The sequence below is a fragment of the Sminthopsis crassicaudata genome, chromosome 3 (genome assembly GCF_048593235.1).
Source record: "Sminthopsis crassicaudata isolate SCR6 chromosome 3, ASM4859323v1, whole genome shotgun sequence".
Taxonomy (NCBI): Eukaryota; Metazoa; Chordata; class Mammalia; order Dasyuromorphia; family Dasyuridae; genus Sminthopsis; species Sminthopsis crassicaudata.
Genome location: NC_133619.1, coordinates 22,478,889 through 22,492,729, shown reverse-complemented (window position 1 = coordinate 22,492,729; position 13,841 = coordinate 22,478,889). Strand labels below are relative to the sequence as shown.

At 34.0% G+C, this 13,841-nt stretch overlaps 1 protein-coding gene across 1 annotated transcript in view; it reads left to right on the top strand.

Annotated features, from left to right (window-relative positions):
* Positions 1-293: 293 nt before the first annotated feature.
* Positions 294-13,841, top strand: part of SI (sucrase-isomaltase) — a 105,873-nt gene continuing 92,325 nt past the window's right edge. The window contains exon 1 of the mRNA XM_074298125.1: positions 294-352. The gene's annotated coding sequence lies outside the window, so the exon portion shown is untranslated. The remainder of the gene's footprint in view (positions 353-13,841) is intronic.

The window sequence follows — 13,841 nt, the reverse complement described above, 5'->3', positions numbered from 1 at the left end:
AAGAAGAATCAGTTTATAACCAAGCAAGGACAAACTTAATTGATACCTGACAAATATCAGCTGAAAAGTAATTACTGGCAATAAACAGCGATCATGTCAAAGAAAGTGATTATTAATTAACTAGCTGCTCCCAGGTGGATATATCCATGACAACGCTTTTGGCTGCTAACTTGTTTTGCAATGTGTGTTGGATGCATTTCTGCTATCCTCCAATAGGCTGGTTCTGGGTGTCATAAACCCACAGAAATAATTCAATATATAAAGACAAGTGGTTTTGCTGGTTCATTACTGAGGGACTGGGAGCCAGCTTCTAAAGAGAAGACTACAGGGGAGAGACAACACAGGCTATGAGGTAAGTCTTGGGCTCAGCCTTGGTTTCCATTCTAAACTTTTTCATGGACAGTTCTGATGCAGTCCTTAGTTCATGTTAGTCTGGCTTTCTTTGCAACCATCTAGATTCAGGTTAATTAATGTCCAAGAAGGATACAACCTATGTGACTTTGAGCAGATAGCTTAAATTCTCTGGGAAGTCTCACTTCTGGTTTTGTGACCCTGGAGAACTTTATAACCCCTTTGAATCCCAACACTCTATTGACACGGTTCTATATAGAGGGAGTTTCCTCATTAGAATTCCTTACTGAAATTAAAGCACAATTCTTCTCCCATCCCATAATTAAAGCATAAATTTCACCCTTGTGAAAACTAAATTGGCTTAATGAGTTTTGACTTTTAAAAGCCTTTCCTTTCACTCATGAATGTTTCTTAGATAAGTTAACTGACAACTAATCAAAAGTCTTAAAAATGAAAATAGATATACAAATACATAAGGCAAAAAAGGCATTTGTTTACAAATTCTAAAATAACTTTCCCAATTCATTATTGTAAATAATAATCAATAGTATCAAAATAATTATAATGCCATATCACTGTAGGTACTTTCATGAATGATTCATTCTGTGAAGTTTGTTGATAGTATTGTGATTTTCCTACTCAATAAAGGGATTGTTTCATGGTAATTATTGATTTGTAAGGCTAAGGCATTATTAACATAATGAAAACTGTAGTGACTGTTATTTGATTAGTCTGAACCTGAGGATTAGTTGTATTGGAAAGTGAAATGTTTGAGTGGTATCATGTGGTTTTTTGGGTGAGATAAAAGTAGGTTGTTCTATAGATTTATATTCTAAACATCAGGTTTTTGATGGCTTAGTTCCCAAAGCTAAAAAAACTAATTTGCCTTCTTGCTTTTGCTTTTTCAAAAATGAAGAGTTTCTGCATTTCTAACAGCCAATGTGATGTCAGAAATTGACTGACCTTTCATTCATGTCCATAATTAAAGTGATTATGTATTTTGTACATACAGACTGTGCTTTAGTGCCTAGTGGACATTCCTTGATTGCAAATATATGCACCATTCTTAACTCTGACATAGTTTTCAAATCCACATCTGCTTCTCCATTACCTAAGTGCAAGTACTTATTACCATTTACCTCAAATGTTGAAGTAGTTTTGTAACTGCTCATTTGGATTTCGGCTTTCCAAAACGATTATGAAAGATTCTGATCCATTTATTTTATGCTTCAGAGAATTGATTTCTTTGCCATGTCCCATACAAGTCCCGTACTTTCTCTCCTCCCTAGCTTTATTTGCATGAGTTATTTACATGATTACCACAATACCCTCTTGCAGATATCTTAAATTGAGCTGTTCCTTCAAAATTGTGATCAAATGTTCCCTCTTTCTCCTCATTTAAGTATTTATTGGTTCAGTTAGAAATAAGTGCACTTATTATGTCCTGTTTCATGATATAAAATAATGTCTTATGAATAACACAAATTGCATGTTATTATTATCATTCTTCTAAGTTTTTAAAGCACTTCCTAAGATCAATTCTTAAAGTTAAGAAGTACTAGAATTGTCTTCATTTCACATATAAAGAAATCAATGATGAGATATACGATTTGTTCAATTTCATACAAGTAGCCATTAGAATATGTTCAACATACAATTTCTAGACTGTAACATTCAAGAGGTCAAGAATCATGGAATCTTCACCATGTTTATACCACATAGTCAATTTATATTGACAAATTGCACAATGCCCAGATATATTTGATTTCTAAAATAATCTTATGGAGGCAGCTAGGTGGCGCAGTGGATAGAGCACCAGCCCTGAATTCAGGAGGACCCGAGTTCAAATCTGGTCTCAGACACTTAACACTTCCTAGCTGTGTGACCCTGGGCAAGTCACTTAACCCTGGCCTCAGGGGGGGGAAAAAAATAGTCTTATGAAACTAAATGAAATCATCTATCAGTCATTCCTAGAAGAAAATGAATTGTGAAAAAGTTCTTCTCCTGGTACAATCAAAAATGTTTGCTTTAGTTAGTGATAAAACAAATTTTGAGTGTGCTCATGTTAGAGAATAGTGAATGATTGAGTGGATAGAACAAATCTAGATTGTACATGTCATTAAATCCTTAGGTGATTAAAGACATTGGACTATCACTGAGGCAATCTAGAGAAACTGGAAGTTTTGAAGCCAGGGGGTGATATGTTAAACTAATAGGAAGAAGAGTAGACAAGTCTAATGAACATTAAACGATCAAGTAAAGTTCATGTTTGGAGTTAGATTCTGACATCATCAACTATCCTTGAACAGATCATATAATCTCTTGACTTCTGCTTTCTCATCAATAAAATGAGGCTAATAATAATAAAATACCTTTATCATGAGCCTATCACAGACTTAGGGTGGACAAAATATTTTACCAGCTCCATATTTGTGATAATGAGAATTTTATGATCCAGGAAGACCAGTTGATCATTTGTAAGTATGACTATGAAAGGAAGGTGGGACTGCAAAGAAAGAGACCAAATATTAAGACAATAATCTGGGCACTGGGTTTGGATTAGAGTGGTGGCTGCAATTATGACAAAGCAGAGATGGTTGTGAGAGACTTCAAAGGAAGAATCTTTAGGATTTAATGCTGGTTTGACAGTGGAAAATCAGTCAAATAGCAAATACTTAATGAATTACTTCTAGCTCTGTATGATACTAAATATATATTTAATCTTTTATTTGAAATTCTTGATTTTCTTTACGATTCAGTTCAAGTTACCCTTTTTGGAGAAATTTTTCTTGAGGCCTCTAGCTGTTGATGCCTTCTCCTCACTGGACTTAAGGTTACCTTATATTTGCTTTCTTTGGGTCTATGCCCACATACTCAAATAAAAATACGTATATTCACAAACACATGTGCATACACACATATATGTATATATATATATATAATTATAAATCTACAAAACATCTATAAAATATGTAAAAATAAAAATAAACATGTATATATGTATACATGAACATACACATGCTTGCATACATATAAACACATACATGTATATGTTGTTTCACTCTTTACAGTGTCATCCCTTTCAGATCTAGAACTGTTTGCTTTTGTCCTTGTATTACCACCATTTGATTCAGTGTTTGATACATAATAAGTGCTTAGTAAATGTTCACTGATTTATTTGGGCATTCAACTAATTAATAATAAATAATTTCAAGATAGATCAATCGTTTTCTCACCATAGCCTGATGAGGTAAGAGATTACAGTATGATTTTTGCTCAAATGAATTTAAAATGAATATAATAAAAGTGAAACAAAAGTAGGAAAAGAACTACATTTAGAATCAGAGAATCTTGTTCAAATCCCAGGTCTTCCACTTGTTGTTTGATCATAATCAAGACATTTAACTAACTTGGGCTTCAATGTTCACATTTATTCAATTAGAGATTTGGACTTTGTGACTTTTGAATTTCCTACCTTCCCTACCTACAATATGAATCAGATTCAGGTCCGAGCTAAAATAAAACACCAATTGTGAAACAGAGACTAATATGTGTACTAGATGATTGAAAATGGAGAAACCAAGGGGCAGCTTGATGACGCAGTGAATAGAACCCCAAGCTTAGAGTCCAATCGATTTTCAGACATTTAATACTTACTACTAGCTATGTGACTGAACAAATCACTTAACCCCAATTGCCTCTAAAAAAAGAAAAAAGAAAACAAAGAGACCAATATGGTCTAAAGCTATTGGGGAAGATTTCAAGTAAGGTAATAGTAATTAAGATAATTCCAGCAGAGAAAAAGAAGAACATCATAATCCTTGTTTTGAAAAATTAATGGAAATAGATGGTGTGCAATTTTACCTGCCATAATGACCCTCATAAACCCTCATACATTCACTGGATCTCTGCTGCCTGGACAAGGACCTCCAAGAGATAGTTGTTCCTCCTGAGAAAACTAACTAGAATAGAAAGTTTAAGGCTTAATTAAAAGGTAAAGTTTATCTTCAAGGCTGCAGTAAATAATAACACATTAGATATTCCTGAAAGCTATTTTACTATGTGTAATTTCCTCCAAATCTTAAATATAATGAGCACATTTGTACAAATTAGAAGTTAATGATAGCTGCTAGAATATCTAAAGTAACAACATCACAGGATATATCAAGAACTCCTTACTGAGGTGCCAAATGAAAATATAATAAACAAAAAGGAATAGGCATTAGTTAAGTAGATGAGAATATTTCATAAGATACTAGTCAGGATAGAGAAATGCTTTTCTAAAAATATTCTAAGACCTAAGGGAAGAATGAGCAGTGGTAGCCTGGATAAATTTAATGGATGCTATGAAATAGTGTATGATCTTAAAAGAGAAATCATCTATCTTAAAATACATTAATTAAAATATTTTTTAAATTCATAAGAGTCAAATTAAGAATGTCTCCTAATACAGTTCAAAAACTGAACCTAGATTCTTTTTTATTGAAACTCAGTGTTCCATCCTAGAGTCTGGTTTGAACAAGTAAAGCCCATTAGTAAATATTTTTTGTATTATCATTTTTAAAATTCAGGATAACAATATCCAGCTCAACTACTTTCATAAAGCTGAAAGATAATCTCAGGGACAAGATCCAGGATTAGGCTAATAGAATAAGTTAATGTATTCCAGTAATTAATTAGATCATATCTTTAGAATTATCTTCCTCTAAGGGCTCTGTCAGGAAAGAAGAAGTTCTGGGTTCTAGAAAGTTATATCAAAAGAACATAATTTCTATCAGATGAAAAGCCTCAAAATCTTACCATATGTTAAAGAATGGTAACAAGACTTTCAGAAAATCATAATTTGTATTTTTATTCCCCAGTAGCCAGAAACTATCATTTAAAAATAGTGCAAATAAAAATAGATCTCTTCACCATATGCCTATTTTATCATATCTTAGATGGGCAGTAACCCATGACGAAGATAATTTGGTCATCCTGTTAATGTTTTTAAATTGTATGCTTGAATAGTAGATAATTTCATATATCCAATGTGCTATTTACTGCACTGGGCATATGTGTGATTTTGTTACTTAGTGAAGACAAGGTCATTGGGAAGATCATTATAACGTTAACTAGAAAAGGATAATGATGATTGAATAATGATGATAATGATTGATAGCAGTAGTAGTAGTTAGTATTAGTTGTCATTCAAGCAATAAACATTTTGAAAATACTTATTATTTGCTAGTCACTGTGTTAAGTTCTGGAGCAACTAGCAAAACATAGAAACTAAGGAAAACTATCTACTAAGTTGTAGAGGAGTTGTATTCAATGTTAGGAAGCAACAAGTCCAGTGGATGGAAAAGTGGACTTGGAATTAGGAAGTATCATCTTCCTGAATTAAAATCCTGCCTAAGATACTTATTATCTACCTATATTTCTATGCCTTCCTTCCTTCCTTTCTTCCTTTAAGATTTAATCATTGTATTGCTATTTTACTATGGGCAAATGTTCACTGATTTTTATTTGGGTATTCAAATAATTAATAATAAATAATTTCAAGCTAGATAAATTGTTTTCTCACCATAGCCCAATGAGGTAGCCTGCCCTCCCTCCCCCTCTTCCTTCCTTTCTTCATCCCTCCCTCTTTTCCTCTCTTTTTCCCTCTCTCCCTTCCTTCCTTTCTTCCTCCCTCCCTCTTTTCCTCTCTTTTCCCCCCTCTCTCTTCCTTCCTTTCTTTCTTCCTTTCTTTCTTCCTTTCTTTCTTCCTTCCTTCCTTCCTTTCTTTCTTCCTTTCTTTCTTCCTTCCTTCCTTCCTTCCTTCCTTCCTTCCTTCCTTCCTTCCTTCCTTCCTTCCTTCCTTCCTTCCTTCCTTCCTTTCCTTTCTTTCTTTCTTTCTTTCTTTCTTTCTTTCTTTCTTTCTTTCTTTCTTTCTTTCTTTCTTTCTTTCTTTTCTTCCTTCCTTCCTTCCTTCCTTCCTTCCTTCCTTCCTTCCTTCCTTCCTTCCTTCCTTCCTTCCTTCCTTCCTTCTTCCTTCCTTCCTTCCTTCCTTTCTTTCTTTCTTTCTTTCTTTCTTTCTTTCTTTCTTTCTTTCTTTCTTTCTTTCTTCTTTCTTTCTTTCTTTTTCTTCCTTCCTTCCTTTCCTTCTTCCTTCCTTCCTTCCTTCCTTCCTTCCTTCCTTCCTTCCTTCCTTCCTTCCTTCCTTCCTTCCTTCTCCTTCCTTCTTCCTTCCTTCCTTCCTTCCTTCCTTTCTTTCTTTCTTTCTTTCTTTCTTTCTTTCTTTCTTTCTTTCTTTCTTCTTCTTTCTTTCTTTCTTTCTTTCTTTCTTTCTTTCTTTCTTTCCTTTTCTTTTCTATCTCTGCTCTCTGTCTCTGCCTCTATCTCCCTCTCCTTCTCTCTTTTTATATGTAAGTCATTTTTAAGGATTTATTATTTACCAAATATTGTATTAAATGCTGGGAATACAAAAAGAAACAAAGGTCAGCCCCTCCCTTAAAGGAGCTCCCAGTCCAATGAGGAAGAAAAAAATACAAATATATTCAAATACATTATATAGAGGAGAAATAGAAGCTAATTAAAAGAGGGAAACAGCTAGATTAAGAAGGGTTGTGAAAAGCTTCTCATAGAAGATGGCATTTTTGTTGAACTAAAGGAAACCAGGTAAGCTGGCAGATAAAAATAAGGAAAGAGAGCATTCCAGGCATGGCAGGCAGAAAAAAAAATGCCTGGAGTTTGGAGATGGAATGTGGTTTTATTAGAACAGTAACTAGGACAGTGCCACTTAAACCAAGAGAACGTGGTGAGGCATAAGGTGAAAGGTGGTTGGAAAGTTAGAAAGGGATAGATTAGGAAGGACTTTGAATGCTATACAGAGGATTTTGTATGTATTCTAGAGGCATTAGGGAGCCACTGGAGTTTATTGGGAAGATAATATGATGGGATTTGTGCATTAAGAAAAGCACTTTCTCAACTGGATGGAGAATGCATTGGAGTGAGAAGAGACTCAGGGCAGGAAAAGCAAAAAATATCCATTGAATTTTCCAGGCATGTGATGATGAAGATCTACAGCAGTGTTAGAGAAGAGAAAGGGACATTTAGCATAGTACTTGATACTACTTAAATATTAGGTATGATTGTTGTTTTTACTAGTGCTATTACTGGTATTAAAAAATTGAGGAAGAGCATGAATTTTTCAATTCTAAACAAACATTTTTGCACATGACCATGTTGATAATGGTGTGTGCTTCCAAACATAGGCACTGTGCATATATGCATATACATACATGTGTTCACACACAAATATATTGCATTGAGATTGATTTATCACTTAAAAACATTTTTAGTAATGCCTCAAAATCCCACCCGGTGTTAAAGAAAGATAATAAAACTATCAGAAAATTAGAATTTGCATTTTTATTTCCTAGTAGACAGAAACTATCATTTAAAAAACCGTGCTAATAAAAACAGATCTCTCTACCATATCCCTGTTTTATTGTATCTTAGATAGGCAGTAACCCATTACAAAGATTGTTTGGTTATCCTGTAATTGATTTTAAATTTTATGGTTGAATAATAGGTAATTTCATGTGTCCAATGTTTTATTTATTGCATTGGATATATGTTGTTTTGTTACTTAATAAGTATACCATTAAGGATATATCAATATTGGAACATTAATATGCTGAAGTCCAGGGCTTTAAATTATTTTGGGTTTTATGGATATATCAGTTTTAAAAGTCGGCTTCCATAGAGCTATTTTAATGGATCCCATCTATCATATTGCTTATTGTCCTTTTCTGTGCTCTGGGAGAACATGTGTCATGAAGACCAATGAGATAAAATATGGAAAGTACTATACAAACCTCAAAGCAATATCTAAATGCTAGCAATGCTAGTGATGATGATGATGATGATGATGATGATGATGATGATGATATATTTATGAAGACCTCCTTAAATAGAATTTCCCCATTGTGTTAAGAACAAAAAAGCAAAACAATTACCTTAGAGATCATGTCTTTGCCAAGAAATTCATCTAAAGTCCAAGACTCTTCAGGAAAAGAAGTAGGAGTCGTTGCTAATCTATGTTGTTGCCCAGGCAAGCTCTGGTGACAAGGTGAAATATAAAGTAGGTGGTTCCCAATTCACAGATATATTTTTATTGTCATGATTGTCACCTATTTAGCATTTGATGCTTAATTTCTCATATTGATAGTGGCTTAAGCTGTCAGACTACCCCAAAAAAGACAATTTCTGCCCTATGCCCATTGCCCCCCTATATGTATAGTTTCTCCCATATGTATAACACAAATGGTATACATATGCAAACACATTTCCCCCATACTTTGCTTACTAGATAGCATCTGCATGATCTTTGACTGCTTTTCATGACTAATAAAATTTCAAGTACGTTCAGGGGCAATCAGTTTGGGCAGGGAATTGTCTTTTTTGAGGTAGTCTAACAATTTTGTGTTTGATCCTGAAATCTGAATAAGAATAGATTTATCTCTCTATATACACACTTACTGAAAATAAGTGACTAGTTAGAAGGATTTATCTCAAATTAGAGGGATAAATATATTCTTCATATTCCATTTTGAATGTTCAGTTACTAAATCAGAAAGGGTAATCAGTTGACTAAGTAATCTGTTTGATTGAATATTTACCTTTTATAACATAATGGAAGTTTAAAGGAGTTGGAGAAATGATTTAGAGTTAAGAATTTAATAGGGATTGAACATAATGGTGAGGTACAGTGAAAAGGAAAAAATGGAGGGCCATCAGAGTAGTAAGATGAAAAGATGTCATGGTTCGCCTATTTGCCTCCACTAGCATTGAAGGAGATTATGGAAAAGGTATACCCGATTGATCAACCTTAGGCTAACTGATAGGGAAATTGAGATTCAGGAGATGAGAACAACACCGCAAGGGAATAGGTTGGAAAAAGGAATGAAAATAAAAGGGTAAGAGAGGCAGTTAATACATAGCCTCATCAAGTGGGATGAGCATAGAGGACAAATATTGGGGAAAGGAAGGAACTATATTCTGGTGATTTGTGGCTTTTCAAGTTTTGTTGAATATATTTATAAACTACTTATGTGTAAGAGAGGATATACCTAAAATGGAAAATGGTGAGAATTGGATTATTCAGAAGTTACATGGTTTATTATTTCTTTCAGGCTGATAGGATTTTATATTTAAGGCAGAAATATAGAGAGTATTACCTTCTCCTTTTAGAGAAGAATGAAATCTCAGAGAGGTTGTAAGTGACTTGTCATTATTCCACAGCTAGTGAATATATGAGGAGGCTTTTAAAACTAAGCTTTCTAGATTCCAAGTCTAGCGCTCTATGGATATTGTACTACAAGTCACAGTAATAGAAATAACTGCCATTTAGACATACATGTTCTCCCTTCCTTTTTCAATTTTAAATAATTACAAATTTTCAGGATTCATTAGGGTGGTAAGAATTAAAATTGTTTCAGCATTTCCACAATGCTAAGAAAGGATGGTACAAACCTATAGAGGGGAGTTATGAACTATCTAGAATTTAATAAAAGATAAATATTACGGATGGTTGTTTGAAGGCTCCAACTTTGTTTTTTAGTAGTAAACCTTTATCATGGCAGAACTGAAATTGAGTGACTTGATATGAAATTACATAGTACAACACAAGCTGAATTATTTATAATAAGTTCTAGCTATTATTATTGTTAATTTTATTATTTTATATTTTATTATTATAGATTATATTGAATTTTTTTGTATGCACCAGGAAGCAATTTTAAGGATATTGTGGTGGGATCTCAAAGCAATGGATACTTGGTCTTATAGCGAAGGCAAAAATTTATCAATATCTTCCAAAATACTGATTCTTCTCCAAGTCCTCAGGTATATCTTCCACAAGGTTTCAACTTCTACACAAAGGCACACCTGAACAATATCATCTTTGGTATCCTTCACGGTACTACCAAACACTTCTAATGAGCATCACTATCCCAGATTTACCATTGACTTGGAACAATAATAATCAGAGTCAAAAATCAATTGTATCTCTCTGGTTACATGTTTCAAGGCATTTCATACAACTGTTAACAAATACCTGGTGAAGGGAAACTCTTTAAGATATTTTGATATATTAAGTCAAGTACCTTTTCTGTTTCTTAGTGAAACAACACAGTGATATCTCTTTTACTCCATTCCTTTCAGCCAATTTTATGATTGCAAAGGGATCATCTGTTACAGAATATTTATGAAAACCTACTAGTTTTTCTCTCATACTTCCATCAAATATGCCTTCAATAGTGCTATAGGTTAATCTCATGATGCTTTTGGAAAAATGAGGATGTAGCATATGAGTTTGTAATCTTTGGTATTTGGGACTCGTTTTTTTCATAATACTTATAAGACATTGAATTTCCCTCTCTACCTCCAAACTTTTAGCATTCCTTCTCCTTTTCAAAGATTTCCTTAATCCTCTTTAATCCTCCATTTCCTTAATCCTCCATTTTTGAAAACTTGTATTAGGATTCCTATCTGGATGTTCTTGTTCTAATCCATCTATTCTTCTAATTTTTGTTTTCTTTAGTGTCATTTCTAGTTGCTCATGCGAAACATAATTTTAGAATACAAATATGGCAGCCATTGGGAAGCAACTTTGTTTATAGATTTAAAAATATATTATGTATTATGGCCTCCTTCCAATTTTATCTTAAAATCTCCCAGATGGCTTTGTTAGTTCTGTTGCTAGGTTATTTGTAAACTTATTTTTTCTTCCTCTTTTTTCACTGTTTTATGAGTTGATATTGCTCACAAAATTCTGTTCCCTACCTCCATCTGAATTTACAAATGAGTTTCTATTCTATATTGGTGTTGCTCTTGGTTGCCATATCTTTCTTCTTGACTAAAGATCAAATGTTTACTGACTGTAGTAGTACTAATTTCTTTTGGCTTCCTCATTTACATTAGTTAAATTAGCCTACCTTAGTTAAACTTCCTCATTAAACCATGATCATCTCACTGTAGTGAAATCTTTTCTTTTTTGAATGTTTTTCAAAGTCAATAGCTTCTTTAAACACATCAGGTTTGATTCCCTGCTATTGTTAGATACTATGTAAATGTATATTCCCTTTCCCCTTCTTCTTATGAGTATTGAGGATATAAGTAAAAAGCAAAAAGAACCTTCTCACAAGGATCTAACCTTCTCATGGAAAAGTCAACATAAACATTTTAAAAATGGTGTATATATATATATATATATATATATATATATATACATATATATATATATATATATATATATATATATGTAGGTGAAAAGCAACCTTGGAAAGATGGCACTAGTTCTGTGGGGGCTAGCAAAGATCTAAAGTGGAAAATGCCATTTGAGCATCTTGAATGAAGCTGGTTATTTTAAGAGGCTGAGGGAATGAAGGGGAAAATTGCAGGCATGGTAGCTAAGTAGTGGGAAGACAAAGAGGTATACAACAAGACTGTGTGAAAGGACCTTCAGGTTGTTCATTGTGACTAGATCACTTTATGAAGACAAGAAATATTAAAAATATTAGGATAGTAGCAGTGTCACTAGCATACAAAAGTTTGAGGGATATCTATTTTTATTGTTGTTGTAGAGGAAGATAAACTCTGTAATGTGCTCTCCTGGCAGTTACAATTACTAGTCTGTCCTAGACCCACCAGAGTACCTTTGACCACTGTCCTTTGCAGTGTGAACTCTACCCGGCTCGCCTCCTCTGAGGCCTTCAAAGGTCTCTGGCCACAATCTCTTGAATCTATAGCTTAATAACTGGTAGTACACTCAAGAACAGCCACGTGTAATCTTAAAAGCCTTTATTATACCTACTCACATAATGCCCTGACTGATGCCCTGACTTGTTGGTTCCCAAGTGAACACCTGGTCAGAAGACCCACGTGTTCACTACCAAAATTCTTACCTCTTTTGGCTATCCATCTTGGCTAGGCCACCCAGGCTAGGGAGCCAGGGTGAAGAGCGCCAGGTTAAAGAGAGCGACTGCTGCCTGAAGTGGGCTTATAAAGGGCCTGTGAAGTCACACACACACAGCCAATCAGCGAGAGAGTCACCCATTACAAAGCTATCTCAAAATGGACAGGATCCCACCTACAAGGCAGTCCTAATATCCACAGAAATTACTTCTGGACCACTCAATCTCCCGATGCACTGTGGCGCCCATTTAAAGGGCTCTTACAAAACTCTTTTTGTGATCTATTGAGTTTGAAATGCCTTTAGGGAATTCTAATTAAAAATATTTAATAGGTAGCTAGTGATGTGGGACTAGTTGTCCCACATTCAAATATTGTTCACAGAATACTATGTAGAAGACTAGGGTAAGGGGAATATTAGGTGACAGAGCAGATGACAAGCTATATGGGCAAAAGTGGTTTCTAGTTGTTTGCTAGTTTGGATTCCAGGCAAATCTGGTGCTTCTTGTATACTATCTGTTAGATGAATTTGTACTCATTCATTTTATCATGTTAGGACTAGAGCCAAGGTGAATTAATTATTCATTGTTCAAAAGAAAGTTTTTTTGTCATTTATTTCTAAGATGAGGATAAAATTTCAATGTGTTTTCCAGCCCAGATGTGTACAGAAGAGGAAAGGGGGGGTAGATATTAATTCAGGCAACCTGGGCTTAAAATCTGACTTTGGATACCTAATGTTTATGTGTCCATGGAAAAGCCACTATATCTTAGAGTAGTGGTCCTCAAACTTTTAAAATAGGGGGCCAGTTCACCGTCCCTCAGACTGTTGGAGGGCTGAACTACAGTAAAAACAAAACCTCACACTTTGTCTCAGCCCCTCAGCCCATTTGCCGTAACCCGACGGGACACATAAGCGTCCTCAGTGAGCCGCATCTGGCCTGCAGGCCGTAGTTTGAGAACCCCTATGACTTAGAGCCTTAGTTTCTTAATAAAAAAATTAATTAAATGATAAATGATAATAATAAATTATATATTCATATGTATAATATATATTAATATATAGAATTTTGTTAACCTTAAAGTACTATAGAAATGTGACTAATTATTACTCATCTGATTTTATATCCTAATAACATATATTAGAAATCCAGGACTATACAGTGATACACTTCTTTTTATATTTCCTTGCTTGATTAATTTGTTGTTTCCTGGTTTATGACTTTTCCCCTTTTTAGATTAGGTTTTATTTAGTTGTCAGGATTGGCTTGCTATCTTATTCCTCCTTCAAGGTTAAACTCAAATGCTGATTCTTTCATAAAGACTTCCAAGATTTTCCCAGCTAAAAGTGATTTCTCCTGAATTTGTTCTCATAAACCTTCAAAGTGCTCTTATGTAATTGTGTGTTTTATAATTCACATAATACACACATGTATGTGTTTTGTATTTATACACATAAAATGCAAATTACTCTCATTTCCCCAAACAAGATATGAAGCTTTCAAGAGCAGGAATTATGCTTAATATTTCTTTTTAATCTCCTTTCATATCTA